The 19285-nt window shown below is 44.5% G+C and overlaps 1 protein-coding gene and 1 long non-coding RNA gene across 2 annotated transcripts in view; both read left to right on the top strand.

The window, feature by feature from the left end:
- The window catches only part of LOC119842761 (zinc finger protein 436-like), a 380355-nt gene that overhangs the window by 243663 nt on the left and 117407 nt on the right, over nt 1-19285 (top strand). The gene's annotated exons all lie outside the window — the stretch shown is intronic.
- Nucleotides 6077-19232, top strand: LOC122456648. Its single transcript, XR_006275631.1, has 3 exons — nt 6077-6087; nt 18992-19124; nt 19187-19232. It is a non-coding gene; the product is annotated as an uncharacterized LOC122456648 (long non-coding RNA).

Here is a 19285-nt window from a genome sequence, read left to right as displayed (position 1 = left end):
TGGGCCTGGGCCAGAGCATGGGAGTGAGACTGACTCTGCATCCCAGTGGCTCGGGCCCCCACCTGGGAGCCCAGAGTCCAGCTCCCCTGCTCCAATGACCCTGTAAGTAATTATCCATAACCCCAGTGACAGGAGGGGTTACAGCCCCTGGCACAGTGGTGTCTCAGGCATGTTGGTGCCCCAATGCAAACCCCTAGTGTAGACGTGCTGCGCAGGTGTGAACTAGGAATGGCACCCAGTGAAGCTTATCCCAGATGGAGGGGGCAGGAACTGGGGAAATACCCCCTCCCCTCCCCACTTCCCCGGCCTCATTAGCAACAGCTCCTGATTCCCTCCAGTACTCAGTTACACTCTCCAGCATGCCCCACTGCCCATCCCCCACCCACTGAGACCAGACCTGACACAGTGCGTCTGTCCTGGGAAGGGAATGGGCCAGCTGAGCCGAGGGGCTGGCTGTGGGGTTTGCCTGGAAGAAAGGGGATGCCTGTGGGGCTGGCAGGCATGGAGAGTCCCAGTTGCGTCCCCTAGGGCAGTGTTTGTGGGGGCGGCACCGACCTGCTCTTAGCAACAAACCAGCAATGCAGATTGTCACCACCCTTGACTCCTGGCACCCACCCCTCCCAACCTCTGTCCCCTGCCTCTATCCACCCACCCAGTCTCCTGGCTCCTGCCCCTCCTCTCACTCCCCCTATGCCCCACTGGTGCCTGCCCCTCTGCTCACCCCCCATTGTCCCCTGGGTCCCACAGGTCCTTCCCCCCATCCCTCTGGAGATCACCCCTTCCCTTGCTCCTCGGCAGCTGCCCCTCCCCTTGTCCACCCTCTGCCACCCACCCATCCCCTCACCTCCCATCTGCCCTGCCCTGACACTGCTCCCCTGATAATCTGCCCATTCCCAGCCCTCCTCTCTGAATAATGAGCAGCTATTAGGCATAGGCATAGTGTGATGTCTTGACAGCTCTGTATTGCGGGGCCCAGGGAGGGAGTGCCAACTCCACCCCCACCCCTTGACTTGCCTCAGCAGGCCACCTCAGCTAGAGCCTGCTCCTTCCTTCACCCTATCAGTCCCCTGCCCTGAGCCCTTTCTGCTCTGTCACATGCTCCTCCCCTAACCCCCACTTCCTGCAAGGTACCTCACCCCTTCTCTCACCTGTCCTCTACCCCCCTGGCTCCCACCCCTTCCCTGGCCCACTCTGTCCCCACTACTGAACACCCTCCCCTCACCCCCCTTGGCCCTGCCAACACCTGACCCTCACCTATTAGTGCCAATGCCCAACCCTCCCCAGAACTCCAGTGCCTGCCCTGCTCTCACTACCTGCACCTCCTTACACATTCCCCTCCCATCCCCTTTGCTCTCCCAGCATCAGCCTGTCATCCCACCCCTCACTCTGCTGTCCTGACTCCCTCGTTGCCCCTCCACTGACACCTGCCCATCCCTACCATCTCCTGCTCCTCCCCTGCCCCCCCAATTGCCCCTTCTCTCTTCACAGTTAGATGGGTCCCTGACTCCCCTTAAAAAGCAACAGCCTCACAACACAGCAATTAATGGGGTGCAAGTTAATTTCCCTTTGATCCCAGTGACCAGCCCCTGTCCCTGGCTGGGCAATGCCATCCTTTGAAAGATATGAGCAGGGACAGAAAGCCATTTTGGCACCCATTACTGGATGGATACAAGGCCTTGTCTGTATTACAAAGATAGGTTAGCACAAGGCAGCTTATGTCAATTTAGTTGTGCATGTGTTTACACTTAAATTTGGCTCCCACCCAGGTAAGTACCTTGTTATGCTACCTTAATAACACTACCATCCTGAGCAGCATAGCTCCATAGTCGAAGTACTTAGGTCAATGCAATGCAAGTATAGACACTGTGTTACTTATGTCAACCATAATTGTCCTCCAGCAGCTGTCCCACAATGCCCCACACTGACTGCTCTGGTCACCATTGTGAGCTCCACTGCCCGGGGTCATAGAGACTGGAAGCCCCCTCCTCTTTTAAAACCCCATGAATTTTTCAAATTCCTTTTCCTGATTGCCTGGCTTGGTGAGCAGCTCCCCATTATTGATTGCAACTGCCCAGCTGACCATGCTGGGTACACACTCCAGATGAACTTGTGCCTGGAGTAGACAGGAGGTATTGAATCTACTGGGCCTGTAGGGAGAAGCGGTTGTGCAGACAGAGCTCTGAAGCAGCCATAGAAACATTGATATCTATGAGCAGATTGTGAAAGCAAAGGAGATGAAGCAGGCATACCAGAAAGCCAGAAAGGCCAATATTCAATCCCAAGCCAAGCTGCAGACCTGCTACTTTTACAAAGAGCTGAATGCTATACTCAGCAGAGGCCTCACCAGCACCCCCAAAAGTACATGGATATCTCCAAAAAGCCCAAGTCACAGGACCCTGCTGTGAACAGCAAGGAGGAGGAGGTCGACGAGAAAGAGGAGTAGGACAAGTTTGAGGTATCCAGCTGTGCAGTGAGCCAGGACCTATTTTTGACTCCACCACAGTCCAGCCAGTCCACCAGTCGATCACAGGTGAGCCCGATGTAGGGGAAGGAATCTTGGGTAAGTGTGTAGATAAATTTTAAAGTACAAGGATGATCCCCCCAAAGTAGCAGGACACATCTTTTGACATCATTAATTTAATAATGCTAGAAGAGGTAGTAGTACAACAAAGAGCGGTAGAGTTATCTGCTTTTCATTCCCTTCCAGAGTGGGGCATATGGAGCAGTTTGTTTATAGACAGAGGGATGCCCCATAAATCTCAGTTGGAGTCCCAAGTCTTCAGCGTCCTTGTTGCTTGCAGTGTAGGTGTGTGAAGGAGAAAGGCCCAGCATGTGGTCACTGAATTCTGTTTTATATCCTCAGTCCCATGTGCGTGGGGAGCACAAGTCCAGGCATGTCTGGGGGCATTGCTGAGTTTCCCAGGCAAGGTTGAGCAATTCCCCTGGTGTTGTCTCATGCAGGTGAGTCACGGAATTGTAGCTCCCTTGCTGGACAATGGCTAGTGATTTCTGTTCAGTAGCACCCACCCGAGTGTTGATTACCTCCCTTGTTATTGTCTCTGTAGAGCCAGTATATGGGCACTTCCTAAACCCACAGCATATTTTAGTGACAACCATATAATACAATCTCATAACTTCATATGCACTAAAGATATACATATTTAGATGGAACAGTGACTTTCAGCAAATTATAACATTTCCCCTGATACCCTCAAGGCATGCTTTATATGTAATATCACAATTATATATAGATGAGGAATATGGGGGCTACAAGGGGCTCCCCCAAGGTATACAGAGTCACATTAATATCTTGTTCTCCTGGGGTTATTCTGACTCAAACCCCACTAGAGTCAGTGAGAATCTTTTTATTGTCTTCAAGAGGCTTTGGATCACCCCTTTGTTATTTGACATAAAAGACACAGTGTGAGGCAGGTCTGTCTCAGTTATTGGGTAGACATAAGAACTGCTTCCTTGGTTTGCAACAAAAGGGCTGTTTTGGTACCTGTGTGGAGGATTTATCTGTTCAGGCCACACAGTCTGCTTCTGGGTTTTTATACTTAAGTCTCTATTTTCTTATCTTGCAAAAATCCTTTTCCCTCAGAACAGAGAGGTGGATGTTCCTCAGTACTGGAAGGATTAGGGAATGCTAGGGAAAAGGGAGTGGAGGATGGTCCCAGATGGCTTTTTTGCTTCAGTCTTTATTAAAAAGTTAACTGTGACCAGATACTTAATACAATTTATATTAACAAGGTGGAAGGATCTCAAGCCAAAACAGGGACAGAACAGTGTGATGAGTTGCCCCTCTTTCTGGGCTGCCACCTGATGTACTGGGGCTCCACTGAGTCTGCCTGTTCCACCAGCATGGGCTCACTCACCCTATCCTGCTGCGCCCGGCCCTCAAGCCCTCCCTAGTACACACACACGTAGGGGTGCACCCAACTGTAGAATCTCACAGAGTCTGCAGTCAGCTCTGTGTGGGAAGGCTCAGGTCGGATATTGCCCAGCACACAAATGCACACACCCTCTGGAGTGTAAACTCCAAATTCAATTGTCTTGCACTGAGTAGAGATCTATACAATGTAAGCTTATGAAATTTGCCCCCTCCCTCAATCTGGAGGAAGATACGCACAGCTTTTTGCCCCTCCCCCCAGTTATGAATTGCTCAAACTGGATTTTAGAATAAACAAAACACAAGTTTATTAACTACAAAAGGTAGATTTTAAGTGATTATAAGGGATAGCAAACAGAACAAAGCAGATTATTGAGCAAATAAAACAAAACGTGCAAACTAAGCTTATTACACTAAATTAACTGGTTAATAGTAGCAAATTCTCACCCTAAATGTTTTATGCAGTGTTGCCAATCCTGTCAGCTAAACATCATGAAACAGACCCAGAAGTAAATCATGAAACTGTCTTAAAAATCATAAGACTTTTTAAAAGATTATGATTTTTGTTTTCTATCCCTGATTTTTTTTAAATGTCCTCCCCTATCTGTGCAAAAATTTTACTTGAAACATAAACAAATTACACCCAAAGGAATAGACTGGATAGGAGGCTCCCATCTCTTCCTCTTGACAGCTGGAATGGACGCCATTCGTGATATCTTACTATGCCCTCCCTGGACCTTTATGGGTCTGATTCACTGCTGCCCTCGCTCACATCAATGGAAAGTGGATGTCAAACCACTCTGGAGTTGTGGTGTTTTGCACTAACTTTGGACTAGTGTAAATGACTATACACAAGGTACTTGGCAGGAGTAGTTTTATACAGGTTGCAGAGTTTCTTAAAGCTAAATTGCACTGCTTGCAGCTTAAATCTCCAGGCATACCCTTCACAGGCTAGATCTTTCTCACCTGGGCTCAGCCCCTGCTCCCCAGCCTTAAATAGGATTTGCATCCTTTATTTCCTAGTTTGACCCCACCTCGTTCCAGTGGAAAAATACCAGCAGATCAAGATGGTGTTCAGTACCAGGTGACAGGATCACCTGACCTTGCAGTGTCAAAGCAGCAGCCCAGGAAGCTTCACAGGAAGGTGGGAGATTAACATCTTCAAAGACCTATTGTCCTTCCTAATGGCCCATCCAGGCTGAGTTCATACTGTCTGGTTGGCGTTCCCCAAGTGTAAACCACAGTTGTGATTGTTACATAGTCAATATTTCTAACTTCAGATACAGAAATGATGCATGCATACAAATAGGATAATCATAGTCAGTAAATCATAATCTTTCCAATGATATTTCACCTGACCCATCTTGCATAAAACATATCTTAGTTATGCCATATTCATATCATAAAAATATATCTATGAAGAATATGGGATGAAGCGTCACAAACAAGCTAAAGTTTATCTAGATAAATTATACATATTTAAATTAGCAGGGCCTGAGGAAATTTACCTTAGGGTACTTAAGGAACAAGCCAGAGCATTCTCAGAACCATTAGCAAATATCTTTGAGAACTCACAGAGGATGGTGAGGGCTGCTGCTCCCAGATTGTGACAGATGACCCCCTCCCCCCACACACTTTTTTCTGACCACTTTAAGCACTGCCTCCCATCCTGACCCTTTCAAAATCTCTCCCCTTAGCCTGGATCCTCCTCCCCAAATCCTGCACTTTCTAGCCTATCTTCCCCACCCTCTTGTTGCTTCCTCATCAAAGTCTCCCTGTCCAGTTTGCATGTCCTGACCAGAAAATAAATTCTTATCCCATCCCAGACTATTCCCCCTCCCTTAAAGTGATCTTCCTCAGTCTGCTATCTTCCCCACCCCCATTAAAAAATCTTCCCCATCTAGGCTGATTCTCTGCCCCCCACCTTGCTGAGTGTCTGGTCCCTCAAAAACCACTCTCTTGGATCTCCTTCTTCTTTCCCCTCAGATGGAATATAGTCATCCCCCCCACACACACCCAGCCTTGATTCTTTTCCAGAGTATTTCTCCCTGAAAAGTTGTTCCCTTCTTTCAAGCTGGTTTCCCTTCCCCATCTAAATCACTCACTCAATCAATAAATCACCCCTCCCAGCTCAGCTCCTTCCTCCCATCCTACAATCCTAGGGTGACCAGATAGCAAATGTGAAAAACTGGGACAGGGTTGGGGGTAATAGGAACCTATATAAGAAAAAGAGCCCAAAATTGGGACTGTCCCTATAAAATCAGGACATCTGGTCACCGTACCAAATCCTCCTCCCACCTTCCAACCTAGGTGTTTCTCCATAATCCCCCTCCACCATTTGTCTTCCTCCAAAGAAATCTTCCATTGCTCCTCTTTCCCCCATTCCCTCTGCATCCCCATCTCCCTTCCTGTACCAGGGGCATCTGAGGGCAGGAGAGCCACCCAGAAAATCGCTGAGTTCATAGATACAAATGTGTGACCTGTCCCCTGGGAGAGCTCCAGGGCCCTGGGCCTGAGCAGGCTACAGTGAGGAATCCCCAAACAGTTTCATGTTTGTCCAGCAGGCGCCCAGACTAGTGGCCTCTAGCCGCAATAGGTGGTAGTTACAAACTGCCTCTTCCCGGCCCAGCCCATCCATCAGCTAGCTGTGGTGGGCTGGTGGTGGGGCAAGTGCGCAACAGCCAGCTCACACTCCCTCTCCTACAGCTAAGGCATGGGACACAGCATTGTCCCTCCCAGGCTGTAAACTGATAGTGAGAGATTCCCTCCCACACCTCCATGAAACCAATTGTCTGGCTGAGGTGGCTTCTCACTCAGAGCGTTGGCTTTTATGGATCCCATTCTTAGGCCCCTAACTCTCCCCATCCATTGTACAGGGAGCCTGGGTGCCTAACTCGAGACTGTAGGTTCCACTGGGTGGCAGAGCACCTAAAGGTAGGTGCTGCAATGCTGGGTCTGGATCTCCTTTGTGAATCTGGCCCTTTCTGCCTCCCTAACACAGAAATTCTCAAAATGCTGCTAAGCAAGGTTCAGGGGCAGCCCATCTGTGGAAAGAGGAAAATGAAACTCAGCTCCTCTCTTCCCTGCACTGGGGCTGCTGAGAATTCAGCAAAAAATCTCCAAACTCAACTAACCAGCTCTGTCTTCCTGGAGCTTGCCAATGCCCAGCAAGTACAGTCTGTGGGAACAGTTTCTGCAGCGGTGACAGAGCAGCTAGATGCTAATGTCAAATGGTCTCACTGTCTGTGGTTATGGTGTTACCCTGGATTTGAGGTGTGTGTGTTTCCCAGTATGTTATCAAGCTAATTGCAGCCATATTATATGCATTCAGCCACTGTGAACTAATGAAATAGAACACCACATATTTAAGAGTTAATTTGAAAGCAGGCTTTTAGAGGCAAGATCAAAAATAGCTACAGTTTCTTCTAATCAGAATGGGAGGAGGGGAAAGACAAATCAACATTTGAGATTGAAAGTAAACAATGGGACAGAAACTTGGAGTTTGGGTGCCTTTGATATAGAAATTTATTATGACTTAAATTGTTATGAAAAGTGATGATGTAGTAGGGGGCCACTATGATCTATGTGTTTTGTAGAAGTTAATTATAAAAATAATTAGATATAGAATGTACTTCGAAGAAGTCCTCTGCAGCCATCCTAAGAGAAATGTTTTTCTGACACGTCTTTCCCTAGGAAAAAGAAAAGGAGTACTTGTGGCACCTTAGAGACTAACAAATTTGTTAGTCTCTAAGGTGCCACAAATACTCCTTTTCTTCTTGCGAATACAGACTAACATGGCTGCTACTCTGAAACCTTTCCCTAGGAAGGAAGTGTTTGGCCAGCGCTGACCTACCATTAATTACTCAACACCATCTCACATTTTAGGAAAATATCTGGGATGTTCTAAACCTATTCCTTATGTCTGTGTGTGCTTAAATGTAATAAATTTCACTTTTAGATTGAGCATCCATACTTGTAGTAATCATTTATCAGACGGAATCACCCTGTTCCCATTGATTTATTCCTGACACCACCTGGAGTGAAACAGTTAAATTACTAATGCTGAGGGTTCTGAAAACCATAGGCAACAATGATGTTGAGAGGAATAGTTGAGTCATAGCCACTAACATTCACACAAATATGCAAGACTCATTGGGCACTTGGATTAGGCCATAATTTCCCTGCTGGTCAATCCTATGGTCAACCAGTACTCCAAGGTCCTTCTCCTCCTCTGTTACATCTAATTGATGCGTCCCCAGTTTATTACTAAAATTCTTGTTATTGATCCCTAAATGCATAATCTTACACTTCTCACTATTAAATTTCATCCTATTACTATTACTCCAGTTTACAAGGTCATCCAGATCCTCCTGTATGATATCCCGGTCCTTCTCTAAATTGCCAATACCTCCCAGTTTTGAATCATCCACAAACTTTATTAGCACACTCCCACTTTTTGTGTCGAGGTCAGTAATAAAAAGATTAAATAAGATTGGTCCCAAAACCAGTCCCTGAGGAACTCCACTGGTAACCTCGCTCCAGCTTGACAGTTCACCTTTCAGTATGACCCATTGTAGTCTCCCTTTTAACCAGTTCTTTATTCACCTTTCAATTTTCATATTGATTCCCATCTTTTCCAGTTTAACTAATAATTCCCTATGTGGCATCGTATCAAATGCCTTACTGGAATCTAGGTAAATTAGATCCACTGCATTTCCTTTGTCTAAAAAATCTGTTACTTTCTCAAAGAAGGAGATCAGGTTGGTTTGGCATGATCTACCTTTTGTAAAGCCATGTTGTATTTTGTCCCATTTACCATTGACCTCAATGTCCTTAACTACTTTCTTCTTCAAATTTTTTTCCAAGACCTTGCATACTACAGATGTCAAACTAACAGGCCTGTAGTTACCCGGATCACATTTTTTCCCTTTCTTAAAAATAGGAACTATGTTAACAAGTCTCCAGTCATACCGTACAACCCCTGAGTTTACAGATTCATTAAATATTCTTGCTAATCGTCTTGCAATTTCATGTGCCAATTCCTTTAATATTCTTGGATGAAGATTATCTGGGCCCCCCCGATTAGGCCTATTAAGCTGTCTGAGTTTTGCTTCTACCTCTGATATGGTAATATCTACCTCCATATCCTCATTCCCATTTGTCACGTTACCATTATCCCTAAGATCCTCATTAGCCTCATTAAAGACTAAGGCAAAGTATTTGTTTAGATATTGGGCCATGCCTAGATTATCCTTAACCTCCACTCCATCTTCAGTGTTTAGCGGTCCCACTTCTTTCTTTGTCTTCCTTTTATTTATATGGCTATAGAACCTTTTACTATTGGTTTTAATTTCCTTTGCAAGGTCCAACTCTACTTGACTTTTAGCCTTTCTCCCTTTCTCCCTGCATGTTCTGACTTCAATTAGGTAGCTTTCCTTGCTGATCCCTCCCATCTTCCACTCCCTGTATGCTTTCTGCTTTTCCTTAATCACCTCTCTGAGATGCTTGCTCATACAGCTTGGTCTACAACTCTTGCCTATGAATTTTTTCCCCTTTCTTGGGATGCAGGCTTCTGATAGCTTCTGCAGCTTTGACTTGAAGTAATCCCAGGCCTCCTTTGCCTTTAGATCCATACGTTCTTCAGACCAATCCACTTCCCTAACTGCTTTCCTTAATTTTTGAAAGTCAGCCCTTTTGAAATAAAAAACCCTAGTCGTAGATTTATTTCAGTTTAAACTGAACGGAAGGATAAACAAAATTAGCTTATGTTCACTTGAACCAAGGTTGTCCCCTACAACCATTTCTTCTATGAGGTCCTCACTACTCACCAAAACCAAATCTAAAATGGCATCCCCTCTTGTCGGTTCAGCAACTACTTGATGAAGGAATCCATCAGCTATCGCATCTAGGAAAATCTGAGCCCTATTATTATTACTAGCACTTGTCCTCCAGTCTGTATCTGGGAAGGTAAAGTCTCCCATGATCACGCAGTTTCCATTAGTATTTACTTCATTAAAAACATTTAAAAGGGCTCGATCCATATCCAAATTAGATCCCGGCGGCCTATAGCAGACCCCAAGCACTATTACAGGTGGGGGCTTTAGTAGTTTTCTTCCTCTATGTGATTTTTGCTCAGATGGACTCTGTCTTATCCATTCCATCGCTTCTTATTTCTTTACATTCTACCTCATCCTTGATATACAATGCTACTCCACCACCTTTACCTTTATTTCTGTCTTTCCTAAACATTTCTCACCCTAAATGTTGTTTTAGGCAGGTTGCAGAGTTTCTGCAGCTTAGAGTTCAAAGTGTTTCTCTTCACAGGCTAGACCTCTGTCTCAGCTTTGTTCCTAGTCCTTTCTCCCCAGATCAGTTTTAGGTGTTTACAGCAGTCATCCTGGGCAGGGTTCCAGTGAAGGATTAACACACTCTCCAGTCTTAAATAGGATTTACATATGGTGGGAATCTTTTGTTTCCCCGTTTGATCCCCCCCCCCTTCAGTAGAAAAGTACCAGCAGTGTCCAAGGTGGTAATTCATACCAGGTGACATCAACACATGATCCTGCAGTGTTAAAGCACCCATGAGACAAGGTTTATTTGTCATGTCCACAGGAAGGAACTCCAGAAAGATGGGAAATCAGCATCTTCAAAGACCCATCGTCTTTCTTAATGGCCCTTCCAGGGTGATTGCATACTGTCTGGTAGGCATTCCCCAAGTACATACACAGTTGTAATTTTTACATAGTCAATATTCCTAACTTCAAATACAGAAATGATACATGCATACAAAGTGGATAATTACATTCAGTAAATCATAATCTTTCCAATGATACCTCACATGATCCATCTTGCGTAAAACATATATTAGTCATGCCATATTCATATCATAACAATATTTCTATGAAGAATAGGGGGATGTAACATCACACCTGTACTATCTGGTTTCACTTCCTGTACCAGTAGTTCCAGTTCCTCCATTTTGTAACCCAGGCTCCTTGCATTGGTATACAACCATCTTAGTTGTTTCTGTTTGTTTTCACCTGGATTCCTCCCCCAATTAGGTACAGGTATTCTACTTCCAGTATTGCCTACCTGACTGTTAGTTTAATTGGTGTTGGCATTATCTTTCCTCTTAGCGTCCCTTCTCCTACTCACTACTGTTCCTTTCTCCATTGCTGTATTCTCTCTTTCTTGATTTTTCTCCCACACAATATTAGAATCAGACATGGAGATTACATGAGCATCTTACAACTGCCTCTGCTGAGTTCTTAATTTACAGCTCTTTTCATCAGTTGCGCCTATCTCCATCCCAGAAGTCTATTTCCCCCCCTACTCAGGTGGAGTCCATCCTATGAGAACAATCCTCTGTCCATGATTGCCTCCCAGTGGTTGAACATCTGAAAGCCCTCCTTATAGCACCATTGCCTGAGCCCTCCATTGATCATCATAATCTTGTCTCACCTTCATTCTCCTCCTCTAGGAACAGTGTGACAGATTTCTGTTACCAATCTGCCTGAGGCATTAGGTGATCAGGCTGAGGCCACAGGATCATTAGGGGAGGAGATGAAGGAGCACACCAAGCAGCTCAGAGACTCTGTTTTAAAAGGGTCACAATCAACTTTCACCAGAGTTTTGATTACTTTTAACTTTTAATTTTTGCTTCCAAAACACAGCGATCTAAAAGAAAACACAACCTATTGTGGCTCCCTTTGGAGCCCTAATAGGATTTTAATTAAGTAGTATGGTATGTTTTTGCATTTTTAAACTCCTTTTACAATATACACTGGAGAAAATGCACATTTTTTCATAATTTATTTTTATAACATTAGCCATATTAATTTTTACATAAGGTATAATTGGTTTTTTTTGTGCTTACAGAATTTTTATGTACCCTTAGCATAGTGACAGTTTGATTACACACAGCCATCTTAAGGCTGAGTGTGGGGCACTGTCTTTCTCTTTTTTACTATAGATTTTATTTGTTATTTTGTTACTGTCAAGGTTCCTTCCCCACTCTGAACTCTAGGATACAGATGTGGGGACCTGCATGAAAAAACCCCTAAGCTTATTTTAACCAGCTTAGGTTAAAACTTCCCCAAAGTACAAACTATTTTACCTTTTGCCCTTGGACTTTATTGCTGCCACCATCAAGCGTCTAACAAATATATAACAGGGAAAGAGCCCACTTGGAAATGTCTTTCCCCCCCGCAAATCCTCCCAAACCCTACACTGCCTTTCCTGGGGAAGGATTGATAAAAATCCTCACCAATTTGCATAGGTGAACAAATTGGTGTTGTTCACCTAACCCAAACCGTTGGATCTTAAGAACAATGAAAAAGCAATCAGGTTTTTAAAAGAAGAATTTTAATTGAAGTAAAAGAATCACCTCTGTAAAATCAGAATGGTAAATACCTTACAGGGTAATCAGATTCAAAACATAGAGAATCCTTCTAGGCAAAACCTTAAGTTACAAAAAGACACAAAAACAGGAATATACATTCCATGCAGCACAACTTATTTATAGCCATTTAAACAAAACAGAACCTAACGCATATCTAACTAGATTGCTTACTGACTTTTTACAGGAGTTCTGACCTTCATTCCTGCTCTGATCCCGGCAGAAGCAACACAGACAGAGAGAACCCTTTCTTTTCCCCCTCCCCTCCAGCTTTGAAAGTATCTTGTCTCCTCATTGATCATTTTGGTCAGGTGCCAACAAGGTTGTCTTAGATTCTTAACCCTTTACAGGTGAAAGGGTTTTTTCCTCTGGCCAGGAGGGATTTAAAGGTGTTTACCCTTTTCTTTATATTTATGACAGTTACCAAAAAAAAAATTAAAAAAAAAATGTTTTTGGCTTTGATTGACCTGCTGCAGCCACAACTCTGGTCTTTATTTAAAAACATTTTAAATATTGTAAAGCATTGAGTTACCTTAAGGGTTAAATGCTAAATACCAAAGTTAAACAACACCAGTTACCTGTGTCTGGCAAAAAGTGTTTCTTGGTTTTGCATCTTTGAATGGAAGATACAAATGGATTTTAGTGATATTATTTAAAACAACACCAATTTATTTTAAACTGACAAAACAAAGATTATACACACTAGGAGTGTTCTTTTAGCAAATCTGACTAACTTGTTCATAGTCAAATGGTTTTACTTAGATAGTTTTTTTGCTTCGATTATTTACAGACATTCCTTTGGAAAAGGGCTCATTTTTCCTTTAGAATGGCTGCAAAGAAACCAAGAAAATATATATATTTTAAAAAGTTTAACTGTTTAACTTTTTTTTAGCTTTTGTAGAGTTAACTTTTCACTCTTTCCTTAAATTACTTGCTTATTTTTTAAAATGACACTTTAATTAGCTTAGATTTTACCATTCCAAGTACTATTTTAGGGATTTGAATGCCCCATGTTTGCACTTACTCCTTTCCTGACTCCTGCCACTATGCCCTCAGGGCTTCCATCATGTTTTTCAATTTTTTTATTTGTTGCCTGCCTGCTTGTCTGAGCCCGGTTCTGCTTTTCTCACCAAACTGTTCCTTTTCATGAGCACAGGCTTTGTTTCATTACCAATTTAGCAAGGGGGTGGGCTTTTTAACTAGCCCCCACCCCTCCTGGTCCCTTTCCTCTTCATAATCACCCCACGGGGTACTCTCCTCATAGTTGGGGGTGCCATACATATGACTTTCTCCCCCTTCACCCACTAGACCTCTCCTTGTTCTTAATGAGGGCCGCTATAGGGGTGCAACAAGGTTCCACCCAAAATTGAGGATCCTCACAAAGGGAAAGATCAACATTCTCACAAGGGTCACCCAATTCATCCCCCATGAGGCTCACCACCTGGACCGAACACACGACCAACTGACATTTTAAATATTAATTTTTTTTTATGGCAAGCATACTGCCATTGCAGCAGATGCTGGGCACGAATGGTCAAGTCTTTGACTAGTCCCTGAAGGACCTGTACCTACTTAACCAGTGCTTCCAGGTGGGTGCATTCTGCCTTTTCCGCCAGGAAGTCCTGACTCAAGGCCTGCAACTTGTCCTGGGCATAGGCTTGGGTTGCAGCCTGGTTAGTGATTTGCACTTTCAGTTGCTTCATTTCCACCAGCTGTTGGGTACACACCTCTTCCCTTCTCCCCAACTCCTCTTTTGTCCCGACAACATTTGATACCACATGGCTGCTGCAGTCCAAAGTAATCCCACAGTTGCCCCTATGTTTTTACCCTTCAGCTTTTCATACTTGGCATACAGGTCTAAAAAATCCTGCCAAGTACGCATGCTTCTCTGAAGCTCCACCACAGAACCCCAGGGATTGTATCCCACCTTGGAGAGAGCCTTCTTCAGCAAGGAGAGGTCCTTACCCCTCCTTGAAAGAAGCAACAGGGTCCCGTCCCTTTTTGTCACCCCTTCCATGGCTCAGGCATCAGGTCTATTAGCCTCCCATGATACCATCGGGCCAGGCAGCCAGACTTCCATGTCCACACTCCCTAATGCCTGCGCATCCAGCCTTGAACCCATCATTGATGCCATCACCCACAACTGCGGGATTCCCGAGTTCGCAGCTGTACCCTTCTGTTTCCTGAACATGTTGTCACAATCCATTAATTTATCTCCCAAGATCTTTCCTAGTCACTTGAAATTTCACACTGCCCACACCGGCACCGGGACATACAATGTTCACCCCCCGGGATGGAGGGAGAGACGCTAAGCCTCCCTCTGTATTACTCGGTCCTCTACCACCGAGGGTCAATACACTAAATCCAAAACCTATCCTGGGCACAGCGAGAAACCCTAAGTTCTCCTCTTATGCTCAGTCATACTACAACTGAGGGTGTATGCAACGAGGATTCCTTTTGCATGGAGCAAGGGTCTCTAAGCCCTCCTCCTATTGCCTAACATTTCTACGCCTGGGAGTAGACCCACCTGCACCCTTCCCCCGCTGACCAGGGTGGAGAGAGGAATGCTAAACCTCCCTCTGTTTCTTAGTCATGCTACAACTGAGGGTGGGGCTCACCTTTATTTATAAAATTCTTAACATGAAATACCAATAGTGCTGGGCAGAGCAAACATGAAATATCAAGGGCAGACCAGTTGGTGTGCTCTTCAGGGCCCCCCACTCCACAATTCTCCACCAAAAATGTGATAGATTTCTGTTACCAATCTGCCCAAGGCATTGGGTGATCAGGCTGAGGCCACAGGATCATTAGGTGAGGAGATGAAGGAGCACACCAAGGCTCTAAGTTTTAAAGCTTTATTAATGAAATAATAAAATAACAGCAGAGAGTTCTGGGAATGCTCCCATGTCACTCAGAGGAAGAAAGAAAGCGTTAGTGCCCCAGCCCTAACCCACTTTCATACTCACACATGCACGACCTTGAGGCTGGCCACTCCTGGGTGTAACATCAGAAGAAGACAGGGAAAAGGGTGGACGAGAGTTCTGTCTTGTGCACAAGCTGTTCAGGCTCTGCTGTTGATCTCCAACTTTCTTTAGCTCTCAGGAGGATTTTAAGCCCTGGGTTCTTTTGGGGTCATTTTGTTCAGGGACCTCTGTTTCTTGTGCTCTTTGTACCAGTCCAAACTGTTTTTTGTGACCTCCTCAGCTTTCCCAGAACACACCGGCTCCAGGGATGCAGGTTTTTGGCTTTCCCCCTTGCTGGCCTTCGCCGTCTGACTAGGTTTTGCAATTTTTGCAGTCCTGCTCAGCTTATTTCTTTTTTCTTATGGCTGACTGGGGTTGGGTAAAATATGAACGCAGCTACAGACTTCTTGTTGAGTGCCGTGACCTTGGACTGGGGCCAGCATCTTATCTTCGGACTGAGCTAGCTGAAGCATTGAGTTGACCCATTTTCTTCTATTTCCCTCGCTCTTCGGCTTCTTGCAACCTGCAAAGTAATCTTCCACTCCACACTCACACCTTTAACTCTTACCAAAATCCCTTGCAATGCCTGCAACAATGTTAGCAACATACAATGTTAATTTGCCTCCCCAGGAGACCTCCTGAGGGAGGGGGCCATTGGGGTGTGACAACAGGTATGAAGATCACATGAGTCTGCATTTTTAAAGCATCTTCCCGAACCTTACATAGTCTCCCTTGATGCTTTCCAGTGAAAATCTAGCTCTATCATTTGTTCCCACATGAAAGACAATCAGTGGATTAGTTCCTACTTCCATTAGGATCCTCTTCAGATTCAGTTCCACATCCCTTATTTTAGATCCTGGCAGAAAGCAAACCCTTCTGTTCTCTCAATCACCCCTGGGGACAGGCCTGTGTGTTCTTCTTAGTAGAGACACCCCAATCACATGTCTCTTTCTGGTGTTGATGCAATTCTCTGGCCTTCCTCCTGTTCTTTCTCTGTAAATGCTCTTGTCTTAATTACACTGTCCAGAGGGAGCCATGGCTTCAGAGAACCCTGTGGAAAGTCTCCAGGATAAAGCAAGTTGCCTCATCTGTCTGGAGTATTTTAAAGACCCAGTGACTGTAGACTGTGGGAACAATTTCTGCAGAGCCAGTGCTGGGAAGGATTAGATACCAACTTCTGTCACCAGTGCAGAGAAACTGCTCAGCAGAAAAACCTTAGGCAGAACAGGCAGCTGGCAAATCTCCCAGAAATAGCTAAATGGCTGAGTTTATAGATAATAAAGGATTCATGCAGGGAGAAGGTATATGGGGAGCATGAGAAGCCTCTCAAACCCTTCTGTGAAGAGGCTCAAACCCCCATTTGTGTAGTGTGTGAAAGATCCTGGGCTCACAGTGCTCACACTGTGGTTCCCATAAAGGAGACTGCCCAGGAGTACAAACTGGAGAATCACTTTCCAGTCTAATTTATTCTAATTAAATTTAATTACAGATTAATTTCATCAGAACTTGCTGGTGACACTTCATTTCTCCCTCCTCCAGCTATGGATGTAACTGTATCATTCAGTTCTGTAAAGCCTTCAATGTATGAAAATGTTATGAAAAGAAATGTGTAGGGAAAGGTGGCTAACGAAACAAAAATGAAGGTGTTAAAGATGATGGATGCGGGCAACATTTCTCTGGGAAGCTGAAGTCATTTCAAAACCAGTTTCCACTGATGAGATAAGGGAACTCTCAACTCAACAGAAGCTGTTAAATGATCAGTGAGGTTTAAATCACAAGAGCTGCAGGCTGATCTACGTGAGAGCATTGCCTGGAGACAGGAGAAGGGGAATTAACAAGCTCCTGTTTTATTAATAATTTGTATCACAGTGTTTATTATTTACAGAAAAGTAGTCCTTGAATACTTCAAACATGATCTGGTCTCCATTGTTCTGGACCCTGTGCAAAACACAGTGATGGACAATCCCTGCCCAGAGCAATTTACACTGTAAATAGACAAGACAGGGAGGGGAAACAGAGGCACAGAGAGGCAAAGTTAATTGCCCAGAGTCACCAACTAGGTGACTGGCAGAGCTGGGCCCCGTGCAGTGTTGTAGGCCTGAGACCTGATGAAACCACACACAAAAGGTTCCAGACAGCACAGGTCCATGCAAAATACCACTGAGATTAGATTGGATTGCAGCAAACCTAATTACTGAGTGGTACTGTCCTGTATCAGTCTGAACTGTTTTATTGTGTATGTGAGCAAGGACCAGCCAGAGTGGTTCCATTAATCCCACAATGCAGCCTTTTGAAATCTCCCAGAATCCACTGCTTCTGGGAGATTTGCTAGGGACTGTGGGGTAGCTACTCAGAGGAGATCGTAAATGAAAATATTCATAAGAGCACTTGGTCAGCAAAATCTTCTCAAAAATAGGTTTATTAATTCACCCCCAGGTGACTCCAGTTTCCTGCTGGTTTAACTCAATGGGGAAAGAGGACAAATAATTCCAAACAGTCTAAAGTCCAAAAAGTGACTATAAAACACTCCCTGTCTCTGTTAATGACATTTAATTTCCTTCGTGTCTCTGATGTTGTAAACTTAGCAGGGCTTATAGTCACCTACAGAGTCTTGGGTTTGAGGTAGAAAAACAGCCCTTTCCACAAACACTCTCAACTCTCAAGCCAGCCAAATCATTTTGTTTCTTCAGGAAAAAATCCAGGCCCATTTGGAGACTCTGAGAGAAAAGCTCCTGAGAGTTAAAATGACTGAAGAAGGGAAAAGCCAGGAGTATCTGGTAGATTCCCATTGTGATTAACCAGCCAGAACTGGCAGTTGGAAGTCTGTTTGGAGGCAGCTTCCTTTGTGACTTGGTGAATGTGGCTTTCTTTGTGTTTCTCCATAATGTTTCTCCATGGATGGCTGTGTTAGAACCATGTATGTGTGCACACACACATGCACAGGGCCTGAGAAATCCTCTCCAAGGAGCAGGACCACGTCATATTCTGCAGAGTCTAAACTTTCATTCTAATTAATGAGTTAATTTTTAGCCCTTGTCACTTTCACATAACAATTCCCATGGTGAACTAACAATATCCCATGCAGCACTGTCTGCATGCATCTGCACTCATGTATTGGTTTTGTTTAATTGTTCCATTCGTTTTTCTCCTCTTGCATCTCTGTCAAGGTAGTGCTAAGTCCTGCCTCCTGCTGCTGTGGGTCTGGATTTACATAAGCCTCTGATAACACAGTTACCTGATCATGTCAGACATGGAAGTATCCCGTTAAGAGATATTAGGGTCAAATGGGAAGATGTTAGAAAATCCTCCCAAGCCCAATATATAGACCAGTGTCAGACATCTTAGACTTTGCAAAGAAAATCTCTCTCCTGCACACTCAGCACTCCATGAAAGGACCCTAGACTCTATGTCCTTGGCCTGCCCTTTCCTCTTTTATTTTATTTATTTGTTTATTTATTTAAATATGATCAGATACAGACACAAACCAAGAGACAAAAGATTGTATCCGAATTTCAGCAACTGAGGAAGTTCCTGCAGAAACAAGAACGACTCCTGCTGGCCCACCTGGAAAATCTGGAAAAGGAGATTCTGAAGATGACAATATCACTAAACTCTCTGAGGAGATTTCCTGTCTAAGGAACCTGATCAGTGAGCTGGAGGGGAAGGGCCAGAAGTCAGGAAGTGAATTCCTGCAGGTGAGACTAATTCAGAAACAATCCCAGATGCCAACATAGAGGCAAGACAGCTCCTGAATCATGGACACTGGAGTCTAGCAGTCAGAGATCACAGTGCATCTCAGTGTGTGCATTGCTGAAATGTGAATGACTATTGTTCTTTGCAGTGTCACAGACACACTGATATTAGAGATAGAAAAGTGTTACTGGAATGGGAATTATTATTGCTGTTTGAAAAGTTACAAACTCATTTATGTGAGAGGTGACATTAACTCAGAAAATCCATGGCCCTGGGGCCAGGGCAGGGCCTCTTTTCCCATATCTGCAAAATGCCTTCCCTGGGATCCCCAGTGTGTGGCAT

This window comes from Dermochelys coriacea, chromosome 14 (assembly GCF_009764565.3).
Source record: "Dermochelys coriacea isolate rDerCor1 chromosome 14, rDerCor1.pri.v4, whole genome shotgun sequence".
NCBI lineage: Eukaryota > Metazoa > Chordata > Testudines > Dermochelyidae > Dermochelys > Dermochelys coriacea.
Note: the sequence above shows the minus strand (reverse complement) of the source record. Positions and strands in the feature narration are given on the sequence as shown.